Source organism: Eptesicus fuscus, chromosome 14, assembly GCF_027574615.1.
Source record: "Eptesicus fuscus isolate TK198812 chromosome 14, DD_ASM_mEF_20220401, whole genome shotgun sequence".
Classification (NCBI taxonomy): domain Eukaryota; kingdom Metazoa; phylum Chordata; class Mammalia; order Chiroptera; family Vespertilionidae; genus Eptesicus; species Eptesicus fuscus.
The window spans coordinates 36,264,196-36,272,596 of NC_072486.1; the positions used below are offsets into that span (position 1 = coordinate 36,264,196).

Here is an 8,401-nt window from a genome sequence, read left to right on the forward strand (position 1 = left end):
CATATACTCCCTAAAGACATAGCTAAAGTGTCCCCAAATACAGGAACTTAAATGGCCAGTTCCGAGTTAAGTCTTCAACAACAATTAAGATAAAAACAGCAATCCTTTCCTTTTAATTATTAACCTTGAAAGAAGTTTCTTTTTAATGAAGAGTGGCAAAATATTTCTATGTTATCTGTCAAATTTCACGTGCAGCTATGAACAGAGTGAAGATACTAAGTGAAAAGCAGTAGGATTCAGGCGTCCTCAAACTAGGGCCGTGGGCCACATGCGGGTGTTTTTGCCGTTTAGTTTTTTTACTTCAAAATAAGATATGTGCAGTGTGCATAGGAATTTGTTCATAGTTTTTTTTAAACTATAGTCCGGCCCTCCAACGGTCTGAGGGACAGTGACCTGGCCCCCCCTGTTTAAAAAGTTTGAGGACCCCTGAATGATGCTTTGTTGAAACTGCTTAGGCCAGCATAGTTCCATGAAAAGGAAGGTAGAGATTTGTAAGGAAAATAAAACTAATATAATTATAAAATGTTCAAGTTTGGCAGGACTTAGAAGTCATCCTGTTTGACCACTTCATTTCACAAATAGGAAATTAAGTATCAGAAATATTAGTTAACTCAAAGTAATTTTGCAGGTTATCTACCCTATTTACAAAAAAGTACTTATCATTTAGCTTTCAATCTCAATCTTGATTTCCTCAGGACATATTATTTTCCATTTGAAATAACCTAGTGATTTGGCTGGAAATAATCTGTCCTAAACATAGAAAAGGTGCAATATCCAGCCATAAAACTTAAGGATAATCAGAGCAAGGAATTCACTTTGTTTTTGTTATTCCCACCAAGCCTAAGAGAAATAAAGCAGCAAATAGGACAAATGCATTAAAGAGTGTCTTTGGGATATTTCCAGAAATGAAATAAAATTCTGTGGTTAACATGTTCTTTCCGCTATCGTTGAAATCTTTCCACAGATTATTTGACACTTCTCCATTCAAGAGGTAGACCTTGACTTCCTTCCCTTTGGGTGTAGTGGCTGGGCTTAGTGACATGTTTCTCAGAGGTTTGCAAACATAGAGAATCAAATACCGCATCAATATTTCCTCAAGAGGACATCGAGACATTTACCAGAATAACTTTACAAAAAAGAAAAGGGAATATCCAAACCTTTTCAGTGCTTCAAGATAAAATGACACTGATACCAGAGAATTGAAAGTACACATAGCTCCCCACGAGACTGTGGGTTAATATGAACAGTGTAATAAAAGAGTCCAGGGCAACAAATCTAAAGACCCCTCTATGATTTCCTTGATTACCAAGAGCCTAATTGTGGTAGGAACATTTGCCGCTGGAAAAACCCTTATGTTGGTTAAATGACCGGTGTAGAAAGAGCCATTATGGTAGCATAAGAACCAAGTGCATGGGAGCGGGGTGGGGGTGGGGCAATGGTAAGATATGTACACATACAATACCTTAATAAAAAAATAAAAAAAGATTAGCCGAAACCGGTTTGGCTCAGTGGATAGAGCGTCGGCCTGCGGACTCAAGGGTCCCAGGTTCGATTCCGGTTAAGGGCATGTACCTTGGTTGCGGGCACATCCCCAGTAGGGGGTGTGCAAGAGGCAGCTGATTGATGTTTCTCTCTCATCGATGTTTCTAACTCTCTATCCCTCTCTCTTCCTCTCTGTAAAAAAATCAAGTAAAAAAAAAAAAAAAGATTAAAAATAAGAACCAAGTGAAAGCTCCTGGTATATCTCACCCCCGAAATTTGAGGAGCAACACCATTTTCTGGGTGGAATTGTAGAGATTAGTGCCATCCTCAATGATTCAAGGATATCCGTGTGATGGTTCCCATGATATTCCCATTTAATTCTCTTGCAATTTGAATGCCTCTTCTAAAAACTATATGAATGACAATAGAATACCATAGACTTGATTAAATATCTCTGATTGCAGCTGCAATGTGGGTGTATTAATTTTAACTGAACACACCAACACAACATGTATGTATTTATTTAGTATGTATCTATTGATCTGGCAAATATATTTTGTTCAATCCCCATCAGTAAAGGTCATTTTAAAACTCAATCCACCTTTATGTAGGAGGGGCAACAAATACTCACAGGCATGGTCCAATGCTATGTTAAATTGTTTGCTCTCAGTCTGTCATAATATAGTACATAGGATGTTTGCTCATCCTGATTCTGCAGAATTTCACTGTAATTCTATAGAGAAAAAGAACATGACATGCTGTTTGAAACTGGTGAGCATAAAGCACAAGTACTCTGGATGGCCCAGTTAGAAACTTTTGAGCTAGAGGATAGAAGATGAACCTGCAAAGATTCATGGGCCAGATCATCAAAGAGAGTCTTAGGAATCCAGTGGTATGTTTATTTTTTAGATATTCCTTTTAAGATAAAGAACAGGTTGTACCTTGCACTTGCTACCTCTAAGAAAGAGATACACAATTTGGTGAGTCTGTTTGAATTTTGGAAGCAGCATATATGACATTTGAAAATACTGCTCCAAGTAATTTGTCAGGTGACGTAGAAGGCTGCCAGGTTGAGTAGAGTCCAGAAGAAGACAGAACTCTGGAGGATGTCCAAACTAAGCACTGAGAAACCTGCTAAGAGTTTCACAGAATGAAGAGTTATCCAGAGGTCAGATATATGGCTCCAAACCAATAAAAGAAGTGGAGAAAAAAATCATTGTGATTTTATATTTTGTATGATACATATGTGTTCTATATAAAAGTTTGTTTTTGCTTGTATAGAGTAGATAATGGAATAACACTAGGGATTGGATTCTTGCTTTATTAAAAAAAAGAGAAAGTAAGAATATAATTTACCCTAAACATATTTATAGTTAGCCAGATTCACTGGTGTACTCTACCAACTTGAGACTAATATACTAAAATCAAAAAAAATGTTGTAAATGGAATAGAAAGAAAGACACATCATTTTCTTTATTCTCTTCATGTATGTGACAGCATAAAGAAGTGAAAAAAATGTTAAACATTTTGTTAAAAGTGAATTATTCTTAGTTTACTAAAGGGCAGTAAAAACATAGTTGTTAATTTGTTCTTTAGACGTCTTTATAAACCTATATACATTGCTTAAGAGTGTGGTCTCTGAAGTCAAATATACATGGCTTCAAATTTTACACTACCGTTACTTATGTGATATTTCACTTATATTTATATGATTTTATACTTATATATTACATACATGCAAATACATACACATATATATGAACTCTTGATCATAGTCAATATATATGTATGTACATATACATATATCCTATCTAATAATAGACAAATATGCAAGTTGACCGTAGCTCCAACACACCCACAAGCCACACCCACCATCCAATCAGAGCGAGTATGCAAATTAACCCAAACCAAGATGGCTACAGCCACAGAGAGCAAGGTTTCCTAGGTAACAGAGGAAGCCAAGCTTTCTGCCTGCCCTGGCCAGGCCTAAGCCTCCACTCAAGCTACAAAGTTTCAATTATAAAAGGTAAACAAATTCAAACAAATGGCGGCAGAATGGAGCTTGAGAGAGCAGGCCAGGGTTGCCTCCGGCAACAGGGGAAGCAAAGCTTTCCGCACACCCTGGCCAGGCCCACCCGCTTAAGGCAACAAAGTTTCAATTATAACCCCAACACAAATGGCTGTGGGCCTCGGAGGGAGTCCCAGGCTTGGCTCTGCTCCAGGCTACAAAGTTTCAATTGTAGAAGCAAAATAAATTCCAGATACCAGGGCCTCTACTTGTGTTGCCAGGGGGCGTGGCCGGCCTGCAAACCACCACAGGCCCCTTGCTCAGGCCGCCCCACACCCCAAGGGAACCCCTGCTTGATCCGGGACACCCTTCAGGGCAAACCAGCTGGCCCCACCCCTGTACCAGGCCTCTATCCTATCTAATAAAAGAGTACTATGCAGATTGATCATCACTGCAACACACAATATAGCTGCCCCCATGTGGTCAAAGATCCTGTCCCTATGTGGACACAAGATGGCCACCACAAGATGGCCAGCAGGAGAGGGCAGTTGGGAGGCACCCGGCCTGCAAGGGAGGGCAGTTGAGAGGGACCAAGCCTGCAAGGGAGGGCAGTTGGAGGTGATCAACCCTGCAGGAGAGGGCAGTTAGGGGTAACCAGGCCGGCAGAGGAGGGAAATTGGGGGCAAACAGGCTGGCAGCAGAGTGGTTAGGGGATGATCAGGCTGGCAGGCAGAAGTGGTTAGGGGCAATCAGAAAGGCAGGCAGGCAAGTAGTTGGGAGCCAGCAGTCCTGGATTGTGAGAGGGATGTCCGACTGCCTGTTTAGGCCTGATCCCTAGGATCTCTCAAGGGGTCCCATATTGGAGAGGGTACAGGCTGGGCTGAGGGACAACCCCCCTCCGTGCATGAAGTTAGAGATGTTGCCAAAAATTCAATAATTATGTTCTGCTTAGCCTCAGAGCTCCTACATCTAATATACTACACCAATAATGTATGCTACTTTGAATGACTGTTTTACACACGTTCAGATAGCTGAAGCAAAGAATTCACCAGCCTCAAAATCTCTTTCATCTCTTTACATTTTATCAGAACCCAAGCCTTATTAGATTCCTTTCCATGTTACAACAACCATGCAACCTGAACAAAATGCCAAGTGCTACCTAGTCCACCAAGAGCTCAGTGCCACAAAGTATGGCCTAGTGCCACACTCTGTTATTCAAAATAATTAAAATCAATGCATATCTTTAACTGTGTCTCTCAAAATATCAATACAGAGCCAGGTTATAATTCCTGGCATTGAGGTGCCATTCCTTAGTAACTCATTTTCCTTTTGCTTTTTAACTCTTCCTTTTCCACACCAAAATTCTCCCAACATCCTGACTACATAGACCCATCTTTTTCAATTATTTATTGTATATTATACATTTACTAGAGGCCCAATGCAGGAAAGTTTGTGCAAGAGTAGGCCTTCCTTCCCCTGAAAGCCACAACAGCAGGCACCTGGGACCTGGGCTTCGCTCCACCCCGGCTTCCTCTGGTCTAATTAGCATATTCCCCTTTTATTATTATAGATTAGTTATATAGAGAAATAACTTGGAATAAGCCAAAGCCTCATAAGAACAGGATAGATGTTTAATAGGTAATACTGAAGAGGCACATATGTTTCTAAAGCTTCCACCATTTTCTTGGAAATCAAACACAGTCATTTGATAACCAAAGGCGCTCCATATAAGACTCATTACTGATTCCAGAAATATTTGTATTTCATTGAATGTTTCTTATTATCATATTAATGAATTTATTAGTAGTAACATTTATTTATTATAATAAATTATCTAAACAATTTTAATATTAGCAACTTTAGCTCAAAATATCTACTGCCTTTTAAATATGATGCAGTATTATATATTTACTAGCATTCCCGTTGCAGGAAAAATCCTGCAATAGGATTTCCTGCTGCACTCTACCCTGCCTCCCCTCCGCCCTTGTCACCCACCCCGCCTTCCCACCAGCCCGCCTGCTTTTCCCTCCGCCCCGGCCCTGACCTTGCTCCTCCCTTCTCCTCCCCCACCCCCTCCCGGCTTGCTTGCTTCTTCGAAGCTTTACTCCCTTCTGCAGCTCTTGGCTTCTTTAGATGCTGTCTTGATATGCAAATTAGCTGCCATCTTTGTTGGGGTAATTTGCATACTTGTCCTGATTGGCTGGTGGGTGTGGCTTGGCTGGTGGGCGTGACTTAGGAGTATTTGCATATTTGTCTATTATTAGATTAGATATGAGTTCACTGAAGTGCAAGTAAGAATTAAAATTAAGAATAATATGTTATAAAATCAAATATTTATGTTACGTTTGTACTAAGTACTGTAAATTTTGAAGGATTACATGCAAATTTAAATTTTTCTTCATCCAGTAGCTTACCTCTCTATGAAGTGTTTTTAATCATAAAAATTTAGATCAAAGAGTACATAGGCATTCAACTCTGAGAGGAAAAAAAATAGCTACTCAGCCTTTCTATTTAAAAATTTTGTATTATTTGCCAGTAAGACTTTTCATTATGCAAATATATTTCTTTCTAAGAGTTGCCCTAATGTGACTGCAAGAGTCAATATTAAGCTCTTTTCTGGAAACTCCTTTTAGTTGCATACTTGAAGAGCCTAGGCCATGAAGAATTTGCTTAAGTTTTAGACAGTGAATTCCTTGATGTCCGGCAGTAAGTATTAACCTGGTCGGCAAAGAACCGAGAATCCTTCCTGGCTGGGGGCTGGATGGTTGGAAGAGTCTGGACAGATCCTCCTCAGGAAGTGGGTATTCTCCTCAAATCTGGCCCTGCATATGCTTCTGCTGGCCATGCCGCTGCTACTGGTGTCTCTGCTGCTGCCGTTTACTCATGTTCCTCATGTATGTGTGATACTTAACTATATCTTGGCTCATTTTATCCGCTCTGTCCATCAGTAACTGTAGATTCTTTCCCAAATGATTGCTGCTAGTAAGACTGAGCAACTCACGATTACCTGCTACAGCTGACTTCTCAAGCTCCTACATTAGTCTGTTGATCAGATGTAAATTTTTAATTAGGATCGGCACTTCAAACATACGCTCAAAATTGATTCTTCCTTTTTTTAATGCTTTAGGAGAAAAATCCTTCACTTTACAAACTTCCATCAGTTTGGGAGTCAGTCTGTATACCTTCAGTGAGAGAGACCCTTGGGCAGTATTTTGGGGTCATAAATAAGAACCATACACTCACCCTAACAGGTTTGGCTCAGTGGATAGAGTGTCAGCCTACGGTCTGAAAGGTCCCAGGTTCGATTCTGGTCAAGGGCATGTACCTTGGTTGTGGGCACATCCCCAGTAGGAGGTATGCAGGAGGCAGCTGATCGATGTTTCTCTCTCATCAATGTTTCTAACTCTCTATCCTTCTCCCTTCCTCTCTGTAAAAAATCAATAAAATATATTAAATTAAAAAAAAGAAAAAAAAGAACCACACACTCTTCAATCACATGCTTTATATTTACTTTACTCTTGACAGCCCAATATCTGAACTGAGAATCCAGGAGCGCTTGGATGACAAACAAGCTGTATGGTATGTAGACTGGTACCAGCCCAGGTGGAGATGATCAGTGTTTACGTGACGAAGACTCTGCATCAATTCCATCTGATATTGTCAAATTCAGCAGCTCTGTGTGCTGTGGGGAAGCAAAGCAGTTGATAATTTCAAGCCGATCTTCTACAACAAGGCCCCAAAACAGTCCTTGGACTACCTCAGTTCCTTGTCCTTTCTCTTGATAAAGTTTTATTATATTTAATACCACTAAGTCATCTATCTTTACTTGCTACAGGTCTGAATCTCCGGAACCGCCTTTACCTTTGCCTTTCCCTGTCATGCTGGTGGTGTAGCTGGAAAGGTGTGGCTGAGCTGGTGCCTTCCTTCTGGGATGGCATCTTTCCCGCAGAACAGCCTCTCTTGACCAGGGTTTTCATGGTACAGTCGTGGACAATACCGAACCAACACTCATTTTGGGGTTTTCATATTTAAAGCTGGAATTCATTCAATAAGTTTCACTTTTTGTGTCCTTGGCATTGTCCATAAGCTAGAGGATAACTAAAATTCATTTATCATTTTTCTATACATTAGCTCATTTAATCCACACAGCAATTTTTGAGGCAAATGTTATCTCTATTTTACAGATGAATAAAATGTTTTTAGATAGATTGAGAAATTTTCCATAGAAATACAACTAATATATGGCACAGGTGAGATTCAATCCTAAATTATGTCTGACCTCTAAATTCTTTTAAGCTACACAAAATACTTTCATTGCATATAATATATACTCATATATAATCCATGTGACTAAAAATAAACAATATATCTAAGATTATGAATAAAAATAACATAAAAATAGGCATTTATATGTTGATGATATTTACTTTTACACAATAGGAAAAAAAAGAGAAAGTTTGATAAAGAAAAAGAAAAATCACTGCATTGAAATCTGGTAGGAAGAGATTATACTTCCCTTGGTAGAAATTCCACTATAGTTATAATTTTAAAAAGTTGATTCTCTCATTTCACAGTGGCAGAGATCCAGACTACTTTTATCTTATTTCGTTGTGGCTTCCGGTCTCATGGTACGAAAGATCAATCTTTTAGAATTCCTGCTAAGGCTTCAGCCATGACCTCTGCCTTCCATCTATCAGGAGAAGGTGTGGAAGAAAAACATAACTTTGTTCCTTAATGGCATTTCCTAGACACTGAATTTAGCATTTGCCCTACTTCCTACTGGCCAGGATTTGGTTGCAGGTCAACACCTGTTTGTAAGAGAAGCTGGAAAATATTTACTTTACTCTTGACAGCCCAATATCTGTTAAAAATTGGACGGTAATTTACTATGGAAGAAGAGGAGAATGAGTA

The 8,401-nt window shown here is 39.5% G+C and overlaps 1 pseudogene; it reads right to left on the reverse strand.

The window, feature by feature from the left end:
• Positions 1–6,119: 6,119 nt before the first annotated feature.
• Positions 6,120–7,428, reverse strand: LOC103294813 (eukaryotic translation initiation factor 3 subunit H-like; annotated as a pseudogene).
• Positions 7,429–8,401: the final 973 nt, after the last annotated feature.